Source organism: Calidris pugnax, unplaced genomic scaffold, assembly GCF_001431845.1.
Source record: "Calidris pugnax isolate Ruff unplaced genomic scaffold, ASM143184v1 scaffold757, whole genome shotgun sequence".
NCBI classification, from domain to species: Eukaryota; Metazoa; Chordata; class Aves; order Charadriiformes; family Scolopacidae; genus Calidris; species Calidris pugnax.
Genome location: NW_015092182.1, coordinates 138,017 through 151,460, shown reverse-complemented (window position 1 = coordinate 151,460; position 13,444 = coordinate 138,017). Strand labels below are relative to the sequence as shown.

At 49.3% G+C, this 13,444-nt stretch overlaps 1 long non-coding RNA gene across 2 annotated transcripts in view; it reads left to right on the top strand.

The window, feature by feature from the left end:
• Window positions 1-13,444, top strand: part of LOC106900269 — a 46,802-nt gene that overhangs the window by 29,887 nt on the left and 3,471 nt on the right. The window contains exons 6-11 of one of the 2 annotated variants that reach the window (XR_001414127.1): window positions 272-383; window positions 1,187-1,293; window positions 9,431-9,572; window positions 10,313-10,421; window positions 11,112-11,220; window positions 12,803-13,000. This is a non-coding gene — a long non-coding RNA (uncharacterized LOC106900269). The remainder of the gene's footprint in view (window positions 1-271; window positions 384-1,186; window positions 1,294-9,430; window positions 9,573-10,312; window positions 10,422-11,111; window positions 11,221-12,802; window positions 13,001-13,444) is intronic. The other variant, XR_001414128.1, reaches the window with a different exon arrangement.

The following is a 13,444-nucleotide window of genomic DNA, read 5'->3' as shown; positions in this document are numbered from 1 at the left end:
CCTCAGCCCAGCTGCTGGGTGAGGTGGGGTTTGTTCGATGCTATCAAAAATCCCCCTTGTGTTTGCATCGTGCAGCCACTGTGCTTGGTGCTGTACAAAGACCTAGGTAGCTCTAGCTTCAGTAGTGACCTCCCAGCAAAGGAAGTCTGAGTCTTAGCAGAAATGGTCTGAGAGGACATCTCTGTCATTATATCAACAGCAGAGCAATCTGCCTGGGCCTGGGGTTTTCCTTTTACCCTGTGCTAACGATGCATTTGATATTCTTTTTCAGGGCTGTTCAACAGGCAGAGAGGGGCTGCAGTGATCTGGGAACGGTGGGGAGATGGAGGAGCGTTGTGTGGTGGAAGCAGGAGTCTACCTATTGCACCTCTTTTCCTGTTACGGTAAGAAGAGGAGTCCTGTCTTGGACTTGGCTCTCCTGCAGCCCTCTCACACAGTCCCAGTGTGGTCCTGGGGCTCACCAGGCTCTGGAGAAGGGGTGATGTGCAGTGCTGCAGGTAAAGTTACAGTCCCTGCCTGCCCACCGAGGACACACCATCCATCTCCCATCACTTCATCCATTCCAGCCTTTTCCTGCTGCATGCTTACATGTCCCACATGCTGGGCATGGGGACCTTTGTTTCCTCAGCAGGGAGGTGGCTGCTTTCCAGCCCTTACAATCACAAGTGGTATAGCTCCATGTGGACATGGGTGTTCTCTTGGCATAAGTGGCTCCTGCAGCATGAGGTGCTGAGGAACAATATTTCCTCAATCCTGTGGGTGCCGCTGTAAAAAAAGTGACACACGTTGGTGCTAGCCAAATGCTGCCAGCTCCTAGCCATGTGCATGGTCAGCCTGCTAGATGCTGGGTCAGACCTCAGACTGGTAGTGGGGTATCCCTTGCTCATGTCTCACATGCTGAGCATCCCTGTGGTCCAGGATACACAAGATACTTATGGATCACAGAATCAAAGAGTGATACGGAGTTGGAGGGGACCTCTGGAGATCATCCAATCAGAGCAGGTCCACCCAGAGCAGGAACGTGTCCAGGTGGGTTTTGAATGTCTCCAGAGATGAAGACTCCACAACCTCTCTGAGCAGCCTGTTCCAGGACTCTGCCACCCTCAAAGAAGTTCCTCCTCATGTTTAGGATCTTTTAGGGATGCATTATATTTCTTTATATATATATTCTATATTTCTCCATTAGGAGCAGACAGAAGATCCATGGAGACAGAAAAAGATGCCAGGAAGTCTGTAACACTTGATGGCTCCAAAGTTAATTATCAAAGTCTGCAGGGGTCGTCTCTGGCTAAGGTGAATACTTGCCTCTTACCTTCATTTTTATATGAAAAATGATCTTCTTGTCTTTTCCAAGGCAGCGTAAGCCCAATAGCACATGACAGCGTACATATGCCTCTGATAGCATGTGAATGCCATTTACTGGCTGCAGTCCCGGGGCTTGGAGCAAGCCTACTTTTTCCAAACCCCATCAAGTCTGGTCACGGGGGTGCTTCATTGGGCACATACTAATGGGCTGAGTTAGCCCATCTGTGCTCGCCAGGACAACTGGTTTTGTTGGGATTACACTTTCTTTAGGTATGCTGGGGTGTATAAAGTGAACGCTGCACCAAGTTGATTTTTCCAGTGCTGCAATTCCTCCAGGAATTCTGTGTTGAGCTTGGCTCCTGCCGAGTCCTGCTGATATGGAGGAGGCCATAGCAAGGCAAGGGAATGGGTTGTGCAGGATCAGGTCCTTCCTGGTGCTGGGTGTTTTCCCAAGCAGCTGTTCTTACCCTGTTTCAGTCCCTGTTGTATCTCCACATGCTCTTCTCATCTGGAACAGCGTGTTTTTACGTTACTTGATAGCATGTTTTTTTCAATCTGTGAGCCAAATCGTCAGATGAGGGGGAGACAAGGGCAGTGTGTCACTTTTGGAAAGACACTGATGGTCTTGTGAGCACCTTCCTTTTATTTCCCTGAACGTGATGCTCCTTTTTAGGCAGTGAGAACTTCTGCTGATGGGGACTTTCTGCAGTCCTGCAGGTCACCAGCAACCCAGAGGCTCCAGATTACTTTCCTACCTGTATGATAGGAATTATTGCCTTGTTCAAAAGTGCTGACCTTATTATTATTACAGCAAATCCGGCTGTTCCTTGTACACGGGTGGAAGTCAAAGCCAGGAACCTATTTTGAAGCCTGCCACGGGAGGGCGATGGATCCCCCCCAGCCTGCGGGAAATGCTCGCTTTTGGCTGAGATGGGAGATGCAGGGAATGGGCTGTAGAGGTCCCCTTGCTCCAGGAGATGTCTGGGGCTGAGAGATGACAGCGCTCTGGTGACTTTCTCCAAGGGGAAAGCAGGAACTGTAAGTTTAGCCCCAGCCTAAGTCTGATGGCTCTTTGAAGACAGGCTGAGATGCTTTTTCCAGAAAACCAATATTGAAAAAGTCCTGCCGCTGTCCCAAGGACATTTACAACGGAAAGGGATGCTCACTGGGCAAACTGGCGATGTGGGACTTTACTGGCAGCTAAAATCAAACCTTCCCCAAATGCTGCACAGGATGGGATGCTGGAGCTGACAGCTCACCATGATGTGCACATCACAGGGCTGAGGTGTGTTCCTGTGCATGTGCATTTGCAAGGTTTGCACACACCTCTGTGGGGCGTCTAGGAGCCTTGTTGAAATTTAAGGCATTTTAAATGTCTTTCTTAATGGCCAGGACAATAAAAGGTTTGCATCCGGCAGAATATCTCAGAGAGGGAGGTCCAGGGGATGAATGGGATCTGAGATTTCCATACTCTCCTCTTTCTCTGTTCAAGCTGCTGTTTCCTGACCCCTCAGAGGTCCTTAGATGGAGATGACTGACCCTGACACTCTCCAAAAGCCCAAATAAGGAATATCTGTAGACTTTTTACTCTTCTTTCCATACCTTTTTTTGACAAACTCGGGTATTTCCCAAATTTTCCCAAAATAATTTATATTAAGCCTATTCAAATGACACAGCTGATGGTGCCCAATGAATGCTGGGTGCTGATGGTGGCCAGTTTCAGTGCAAGATGACAATGGGATCAAGCTTGTAACTCTGTCAAGGTCTTACGAGGTGGCCAGGAAAGGAACGGATGCCCTAATGTGTGCAATGCTCCAGCATGAACTAAACTTCTTATTAAGCTCTGGAGGATCCACATAGGCACAGGACATTTTGGATACCCAACTCTGGGAGAAGCTTGTCAGGATTTACACCTTACTGGACACCAGAGGATCTGAGCAGGAGGTGCACCGTCTGCAGAAATCTGGGTTTTCTGGACTGGCTGCTCTCAGGACGGCTCCTTTTAAATGCCCACGGGTTTCTCTTTTCTTCTTTCTTCTATTTTTCCCCCTTGCGGGTCAGGCAGAGGTTACAGGATTTCATTTAGGAAGGTAACAAAAGTGCATTTTATTTTAAGCGCTCAATTGCAAAATCCCAGGAACTGGAGCCTGAAAATACCATGAAGCTTTGTGGGACTCACAGGGCTGGTGATGCCACAATTTGTGGTGGTTTAAGGGGGTTGGTGTGTCCCTGTCCATCCCCAGGGCCTGGATGCTTCCTTTTTGAGTTCCTCATAAAATTGCCCATAATGGAGATGGCTGAGGCTGGAAGGCATCTCTGGAGATCATCTAATCCAACCCCCAGCTCAGAGGAGGAACAGCCAGAAGAGGCTGTGTTGAGTTTTGATTATTTCCATGGATGGAGACCCTACAACTGCTCTGCGCAACCTGCTCCAGCATTTGACAACCTTTACAGTAAAAAAAAGAGTAAAAATAAGATTTCTCTTCTGTTTAAAGGACATGTCCTGTATTTCAGCTCCTGGCCCTTGCCTCCTGTCCACTTACTGGGCACCACTGAGAAGAATCTGGCTCCAATCACTTTAAGTTAGCCTGGCTGAAATTAAGATGAAACATTTGTTAGTAGGGTAAATAAAAGTTATTTTAGTTCCTTTGAAATTATTTACAACTTGAACCAAAGTTTGAAGTGAAAAAAAAAAGGAAAAAGAAAAGAATATTTTGGGGATGAAAAACTGCAGGCTTTGTTCAAGATATGCATAAAATTAAATGCTTTAACTTTTTATTGCACTGTGACATTCCGAATTTGAAATTTGCCTGCCTTTAATTAAAAAATCTGGGGACCACAAGTGCCTTCAAACATGCATTTGAAAACAGAGCAAGGTTTTATTTTGGGGAGAACAAGATGTTTTCATTGTCTCCGCTTAAGGAAAAAAAATATTTTGCTGTGACAAATAGGAAGGTTTCATTCTGGGTTGACCTAAAGAGAAAATTTTTCCACTTCCTAATTTTTTAATTTGATCTTTAAAGGACAGACCAGCTATTTGCACAGGTCTGGGCTTCACCTCTAGGAATCCAAGAAGATGAGGTGGGGAAGGAGGGACGACATTGGGATCTGGTAGGTCTTTGAAATGTGGGATGGGATTGGACTCATTCCTGTTGAACGACAGCAGTTGTGGACCTGAATTCTCCTTTTCTGGGGTGTGAGGAGGGCTTGGGCATGTGTTGGGCAGCTCAATCTTGACAAGGAAGAGGTTGCACAGGGAAATGGTGGAGTCACTGTCCCTGAAGGTATTTAAAAGACATATGGACATCGTGCTGAGGGACATGGTTTAGTGGTGGACTTGGCAGTGCTGGGTTTACAGTTGGACTTAATGATCTTAAAGGTCCTTTCTAACCTAAATGATTCTGTGGGCATGGCCATACCCTGCGCCTGATGCCATTGAGCTCAGTTTGGTCTTGGCAGAGCTGGAGACTGTGGGATAAACACGCGGATACCCCTACACCCTCTCCCTGCAACGCCTTCCTATTCTTCTTGGGAGCTCTATCTTCTCCGGTTGAGGTTTTTATAGGACAACTGCTGCAGTTCCTGGTCCAGGGGCACCCATGTGGAATAAGTCAATGTACTCAATGCACCACCCACGGCCCTGAGGATCTTTGTCCAACCCAACCTCTTTGTCTGAGGGCTTTTCAGGTGTGGGGGGACAAGGTACTGCTGAGGATTTGGTCCAAAGGGATGGTGGACCAGTGTCCAGGCTCTGCAGCAGCCTGTCCTCTTAGCTGGTGCCTCCTCTTTTGTGCGGGACACTGGTGCTGCTACGTGCTCATACAAAGTCTAGATCTGGGTGAAGTCCAGAGGCATGAGTGAGCGTGAATCCCAGGAGCTGCAGAGGGTGTGAGGAGAGCAGTGTAGAGAAGGAAGAATCCATTGAGGTGAGCACGGACTGCACTGATAATGTCATGCATCTCCCGAGGGATACAGGAGCCAAGTGCCTAAAAGTTTCTGGAAACCACAGACACCACAATTCCCAGCCAAGACCACGCTGGGTCTTTTTCTCCTCTCCTATGAAGCTGATTTCTTGACCGACATTGCTGGGGCCAAGGTGAGGATGTGGGAGGACTTGGCACCCCTGGGTCCCACCAGCCTCTGACCGTGGCAGAGGGGACGTGCAGGGGGAGAGCAGGGAGGCTGGTTCCTCTCTGGCCACAGGTTCCCCATCCAAAGGTGGTGGATCACAGCCTGGGCTGTGTGGGATGAGGGTAATGCACGTCCGCTCCAAGGAGGCTGCCAGGTTATGGGGCCCCGAGGACTCGGCTGGAAGGAGCCGCTGCGTAGGCAGAGGCGGATGTCAGGAATTCATGGCCCAAACCCAGCATCGCAGCCGTTTGCTGACAGGTCCTGTCGCTTTGTGTGGCTGCTGAACCTCTCCAGACAGGCAAATCCAGCAGAGCCAGGACTCCTTGGAGAGGTGGAGTCGCACAAGATATTTGTGGTGTAGCATAAAGGGATGCTAGCATTTTCCTGGTGCTCAATTTAAGGCACTTAAATGAGAAAAAGGTGCTTTTCTTTCATAGACTCATACAATGGTTTTGGTTGGAAAGAACCTTAAGACCATCCAGTGCCAGCTCCTGCCCTGGGCAGGCACACCTCCCACCAAACCAGGTTCCTCAAAGCCCTGTCCAACTTGACCTTGAACCCCTCCAGGGATGGGGCAGCCACAGCTTCTCTGGGCAACCTGGGCCAGACTCTCACCACCCTCATAGTGTAAAATTTCTTCCTAATACCTAATCTAAATCTCCTCTCTTTCAGTTTAAAACCATTCCCCCTTATCCTATAGCTCCCCTTCCTGGAGCCCCTTTAGGGATTGGAAAGGACTCAAAGGTCTCCCTGGAGCCTTCTCTTCTCCAGGCTGAACCCCCCCAACTCTCTCAGCCCCCCCTCCCAGCAGAGGGGCTCCAGCCCTCCCAGCATCTCTGTGCCCTCTGTCCCTTCTCCAACAGCTCCATGTCCTTCTGCTGGTGGTGGCCCCAGAGCTGGAGGCAGCACTGGGGGTGGGGTTTCCCCAGAGCGGAGCAGAGGGGCAGAATTCCCCCCTGGCCCTGCTGGCCACGCTGCTGGGGATGCAGCCCAGGGGTGGGGGGGTTTCTGGGCTGCCAGTGCACGTTGAGGGGCGTGTGGAGCTTCTCACCCACCAACACCCCCAAGTGCTTCTCCTCGGGGCTTTCTCAGGAGATGGCTTGCATGGCTAAACCAGGAAGGCAAGCGCCCTGTGCTGGATGACTGGTCTGGTGGGCAGTTCTGGAGAGACCCCGGCTGGGGGCGGGTCTCCTTGCACAGGAGCTGAGAGCCTCCCTGCTGGGACAGCCTTCCCCTCCAGAGAGGCACCTGTGGTTCCTGCCCCATGCAGGTTCTCTGTGTGAAGAAGCAGAGCCCAAAGCATACCGGGCTGCTCCCTGCAACAGGGCATAATTAGCACTGTGGATCTTTGCAGACCTGCATTTGGCAAAGTAAACGGTGTGTGTGCCTGGACCTCAGTATCTGAGCGATCCAAGACGTCTTTGGGGACGGAGACACTCATTAGTCCTATATAAACACTTGTCATGTTGGACTGGGCTTTGTGAGACAAGTTCATTTGTGATGGGATGGAGCCTGGGAAATGGAGACCTTGACTGACAGGTCAGGTTAAACTCCCTGACAGGCTGAGGGTTTATGGCTACCTCCCAAAATGCTCATCAGGGCAGCAGCCCCTGGCCCAGCCTTCCCTTCCCAGGCTATGCGTCAGGGTAAAGCTTCATTGCCTGCAGCGCCATACGGCACTTGCTGCAATGGTGCGTCGAGAGACGTGGTCACCTTCTGTAGGAAACATTCCCCAACCTCTAGGAACCGTTTCCACCAGGGAAATATGTTTTGGGGTAGAAAAGAGATACTAGAGAAGAAAGGCAGTGGGTGGGGATTATTTTATCCCCCTACTTTAGGTTTGATCAGGCCTATGGGCAAAAGCATCTGGGAGAGATTATAGCCCTGACCTGAGGGCTGGTGTTTATGCCAAGTGAAATGGCTCATGATAAGAGGGCATTGCATGGCCTGACCTGCTCCAAGGGCTTGTTTACATCTCATCAACAGGAAGATATCACCCACACCCTCCTGTCTGGCAAGTCCTCCCTGCCCTGATTGCCTGCTTCCCTTCCCTGGGTACAAAAATGCACAGAAAGTCATAAACAATGCTGTCCAGTGCCCTGCTTTTTAGTATTTTTTTGCTGAACTGGGGCTGGCTCTTTGACTCTTCTTGATGGGATCATTTCCTGGTGCTTTGGCATCAGCTGCCTCTCCAGGGAGCTGATGTTGGACTCTGCTGCTGTCTGAGCTATGAACAAGTGAGGCTGGTTTTTAGACCTGCTCTATAGATGAACTGGAAGCCCAAGCTGTTTCCATCTCAGCACTGAATGAGAAGAAAGGTCTGATCCTGCTCAGGTGCAGGGGGAAAAAAGTGAGATGGATGGCTGAGGCTGACGCTTCCTCCATCCCATCCACTTCCTCTTCTCATATCAGCTCCTTCTTCTCATTAATTTCTCTCCAGACCTTCAATTCCACTCAAGCTCTGACCTTCCTTTTCCCTACAGAGCCCTTGCTCTTCTGCATCTTCCTCCTAGCCCCATTCTACCCCATTCTCGTCCTCTGTATGAAACAGCTCCCAGTCTGCCAGCAAGCCCAAAAAAGCCAGTCTCTCAATTTTGCCAGTTCCTGGAGTTGTTGAGGAGGAGAAATTGGAGCAAACAAGCAAATGGGCCATGAAAACCAACGTCAGTCAAGAATGCAGCTTTCTGTGGCTGGCAATGGGCTAATATCTACAGTGACAGATCCAGGAAGGTTTTTCTCCTCTGTTTTAAAATAAGGGGCTGGGGGTTTTTGTTCTGCATTAAGTGCCACAATCAGAATTGCTCAATGGCAGAGGCATGTCATGGGTCAACGGCAGAGAAAACAGATCTTCCCTCTCATGCCTTTTGGTTAGGAAGATGATTCAGATGGATTGACTGGCAGAATTCATGCAGAAGCTTATAATCTGCTTAGAAGTATCCCCCACCCCAAAAGACCTGCAGATGATGGATTTGCAGGGTGAGCTCTGTGGCACTTTGCACCTGCACTCTGCAGGCTTTGCACCTGCCTGGCTCTTGGATCCATCTCCACTTCAAAGCAGGTGAACTCTCCATCACCAGTCATCTCCCAGGGAAAAGGGCCAGCAGAATGGGGCAGAGGTTGTCTTTCTTCTCATCTTGCTGTAGTTAATCAATGCCACCCACGTCCCAACCTGGGGTTTGTGTGGGTTAGTGTTAGGATACACTCCACAGTGCTTCATCTCAGGTTTCTCACTGGGAGGTTTAGCTGAATATGAAAGCACAGCCAGTTCCACCGGGAAGGAGGTGTCTTCTGTTCTGTCATCGTTTGTGGGTCCTAACTTGGGACCTCGCTCTGCTCGAGCTCTGTATTAAACCAGGTTTAACTGGGCTTGTCCTGGTACACGATGCCACAGTCATTGAGGAGCCACCTTCTAATTTCAGGGTTCATTTTATTGTGGGCCAATTTCTTCGCCCATGTAGGGGAGAAGGAACATTGTGCCAATGTTAGTCCTTCTCTTCGTGGGCTTTTGTCCCTTCCTGGAAAGGAACTGATGAGAGTGAAGACATTTGGATAGAGGTTCCCAGGACTGGAGTCTTCAGGACATGGCCTTGTCCTTACCTTCTCAGGACAGGCTTTAGAAAAGAGGCTTTAGAGATGGCTTTAGAGAAGTCATTGATGCTGTGTATTTTTTGGAGGCTTGAGCTTGGGACAATGTGGTTTGATTGCCTGCTGAGGGAGAGGGATCAACCAGTGCACTGGAGAGGAGCTGGAATGGGAGAGTCTTTCCCAGGTGTGTGCTTGATCACTTCGGAAGGGCCTGAATTTCTGACCTTGATGAGGAGCTATTGATGATGTGAACTCCCTGAAACTAACTGGTTCAAAATGAATGCTCTCCCTTAAATTGATGCTTAAAATCCTGTTGATTTCAGACAACTCAGCAGGTGGGTTTCAGACAATCCAGCAGGTGATTTGCTCTTGTGTTTTATTATCTAGTAATAAACATTTATTATTGCAGTTATTCACAAGCGAGTGCCTCAACGCAGCAAGTCTTCAAGCGGTGACAGGAGTGTGATAGATTTTGCTACCGGTTCATGCCCTGATCAGTGGAGAACATTTCTTCCCCTGGGATTCCCAAACTGTTGACAGCTGACATCTAGGTACTGGCTGTCCCATCGAAACTCCCCATGACCTTGACATTGATGTGTGAAGGGTTAATAAGGGCTTTGCTCTGCCTCCATGCTCACATCTGCTGATTAATTCCAGCCAGGTGTCTATGGTTCAGGTCTTAAAACAACAACTGCTGAAGTGTCTGGGAACACTTAGTGAGGCTTCACTCTGCAATTCCAAGTATGGATAAATATTTGCACCTCAGTGGCTGTAAGACACCTTTGAGATATGAAGGCAATTACTGTAGGAGTTCTTTACAAGACAAAAAGACTGATTTCCTGGGGAGTGGTGGTGGTTCAGAGGCAGGCAGGACTTGAGGGCTCTTTTTGCAGCTCTTTCTGGGTGGTCTTGGGGAAGGTCATGGGGCAGCTGGTTTTTGGGTGCTGGAGGGGTTGCCATCCTACAGGACCTCTCGGGGAATTCAAACATGCTCCCCCTGATTTTTGGGGCCGTGGTTGCCCCCAGTGATCCATTTTACATGGGAGAATGAGGAGGAGAAATGCAGAATCTGGAAGCACGTGCAAAGCTGCTTCCTTGAGATACCCTGAGGAAGGGCCCCGTATGGCTCAGTGACCCTGGAAAATATATTTAAATTTGATGAGTTCCTATTTCCATGTAGGTGTAGTCTAATAGCTGTAGTGTTCTGCCTCTTTACATTAAAGAAAACAATGGTTTTCAGCTATGTCTTTGAGGGAATACAGCCTTGTGACTCTTAATTTCTGCCTTTCAGCAACATGCCGTCCTGTGATATGTGAAAGGATAACAGGAAAAATAGTGTCTGCTTCCTGATGAGGGGAATTTGGCTTATCTGTGCTTCCCTGTGTCCCTGGGGACTTCAAGTAAGTTACCCGCTCTTCTAAATGTGCTTATGATGGCTCTGATGATGCGCCTCTGAACTTTTTTTCTTTTTTCTTTTTTATTCTTCTTTTTTTCTGGGTTTGGGTCTGAAAATTGTATGGAGGCTTGTGGACCTAAGCCATGTCTCAGTCTGGCCAGAGATGCACATAACCCTCCTCAGCCGGAGTGTGGCAAACCAAAACTCGGCCTAGATATTGTCATTGACTTGCTTCAGAGACATATATGGGCTATGGAATCCTTATTATTTGGCCAGATAAATGGCCCCTCAAGAGAGCTCTTCCCTCTGATGTGCTATGAAGTTTCTTTATACCTCGTTGTCCATACCGCTGGAGAGTCTGTGGTGTATTAAAACTATTATAATAACTTCACAGGCATTTCCTCATTCAAGTGATCATAATAATGCTCATAAAGTACACTCCAGCGTGAAGTATTTATGAATTATTCGAGTTAAGGTGGGGAGAAAAAGAAAGAAAAAAAAGAAGAAAAGACCTGGGTTGAATTAGTAGCTCTGGAAGAACCATAAATTTAGAGGAATCGTATTGCAGAGGGTTATTTTGTTTGTACAATAAAAGGAACACTTGGTGCGTAAATTTGGTTTGAATGCTTTTGAAGCAAAGACCTTTGAAATAACTTATAACTTTTTCTCCTTTTGTTTTAATACTGCCTTAAAGAGAAACACCAGACACTTTGGTGCTATGCACAAAAGTGAGTGAGGAAGAGGTGAGAGCACAGTTAACTTGGCGTCTTGTCCTTCACCGTGGCCTGAAGCAGGTGAGGAAGGTGAGCAGGAGGATGCTCCTGAAGCCCTGAGGGAGATGTTCAGCCCCGGGCTGGCTTCTTCCGAGCCCACACTGCAGTTTGGTGGCCACATGTCTCCCCAATCACTGCTGTGGCAGTAAATATACATGATCCCAAATCCCTTGTTAGTAATCATCTTGTCTGGAGATGTTTCTGGATGCTGTTCACACGCTGCAGTAAGGCAGGCAGCTGTGAGATTTGTCTTCCCTCATTTCCCAACTTGAGAGTGATGCTTTTACAGGGAGAAGAAGCCGGGGTGGGGGGAGCCGAGGGGTGCCCAAGGAGTAGGGATAGCCCCCTGACAGCAGGGTTAATGCCAGGCCTGTGTTCACCCTGGAGCGGAAAAAAAGGCAGATTCTGCCCTTCAGCAAACTGTGGTGAAAGCATTCGCTGGGGTCCCTAGGAGGTGTTTGCAAGTGATGAGGAAGCATTTACACCCCCTGCCTGGGGGAGAGGGGAGGGAGAGAGGAGCTGGTTTAGGAAGTGGCTTTCTGGGATGTCAAGGCTGTCCTTGGTGCAGAATGGCAGAGACCTGCTCCAGAGCATCCTGCCCTCGGCTGTACCTTCCCTGGAGGCAGCGGGGACTGGAGCTGCCAGGAAAGTCATCTGATTCAAGCAGCAGGAATGCAGACACCACTGTTGTTTTTTTTTTTCTTTTTCCCCCCCTCCTTTGCTACATATCATGATCAGGCAGAGCGACCTGAAGCAAAGCCTTAGCTCATAAATCCTCGCTGCTGCTAGGACCCAGAGGGTTTTCTTCTCTCTGTCAAACTGAATAATCAAATCCCCTCAAACAAGTTTTTAATTGGGTAACTGAAGGCTGTAATATTCCCTCTGGGACATCTGCAGTGTGCTTGTGCAGGCAGCAGGGAGACGCTGGATCCCATTCACCGGCATGAGTGACGCCAAGCAGCAGCCAGGGCTTCTCCAGCCTGGAAGCACTTAGGGCTCCGGGTGGCTGCTGGAGCCGGGGCACCCACATGGGAGCAATTTGGGGGAGATGCCTGCAGAGCACTGCGGTTCCGGCTGCGCTCCCTCGAGGCTGGAGCTGGTGAGGTTGGTGACTGCGTGGCAGCTGGGGGGTGGTGGGGATGTACCCCCCTTTACCTGCTAAAGCGTCACAAGTGGGGAGCAAGTAATGATGGAATAGTTGTGAGATTGTGCTAGAAATCATGGGATTTCCAACAAGGCCACTAGAATAAAAGACATGGGTGTGGAGGCACCTTTGCCTCTGCTTTGAACTTGTGAGTTGCCCAGGATCCAAATCCAAAGGGAAAGGCACACACTGTGAGTATTCGCTTGCCCCATCCTGGCTCCCCCTGCCTGGCCAGCCCCTTCCCTTCTCTGCTCTCTGCAGCTTCCTGGCTGGGGCAGAGCCGGCGTCCTACCAGGACCTTCCCTGAAGGGACAGTGGAAGAGACATGTCACGTGCAGAGACAGGGGAGATGCTCTTGTCTTAGTCTCCAGCAGATGGGTACTGCTGGGAGTCCTGCACTCAGTTTCTATCTTGGCCAAGATGGTTATCGTTAATTGTACTAACTCTAGCCGTTCTTGACATCCACAGAAATGTCTAATCCTGTTTTGGAGCTGTCTACATTCTTGGCCTATCTACATCCTCCTGTCCCTGGGAATTTTCCCCTCAGACAACTGGACTGTGCTAGAAATGAATGTTCCTGTCAAAAACCTGCAGAGAGGTTCTGCTGGGGAGAAGACGTTCAGTGGGAGCCTGTGGTGGTCTTGTGAGTTCAGGGCGAATGTTGGGGTGAGTCTGCCTTCCCTAGGATGCTGCCCCTGTTCCTTAGCACCTGACTGAGCCCAACGATGGTGTGTGTCTGCCTTTCTACAGATACTGGCCCTCCAGGTAGGGGTAAAATGCTGCTGGACCAGCAGGTAGAGGTTAATCTCTGATTTAGGTTGATTGGGGAAATTGGGAGAAATGGAGAAACTGGTTAAAGAAGTGGATGTGGTTGGGATGTAAAAGCTGTTCCCCCTTCATGGGTTGGTTTGCTATGACAGAAAAATGGCCTCAATACCAGAAGATATTCTTTCCCTGGGTCTCCCTGGCTTCCTGCTGAGAGCCGGAGGGTGCCAGGCACATGGACACGGTCTGCAAAGAGGTGCCACCAGCAGCTCTTCATCTCCAGCAGCCAATGTCTGTAAGGGAAAAGGAAGCAACCCTAACCTTAACAAAATTAATAGACTGGGA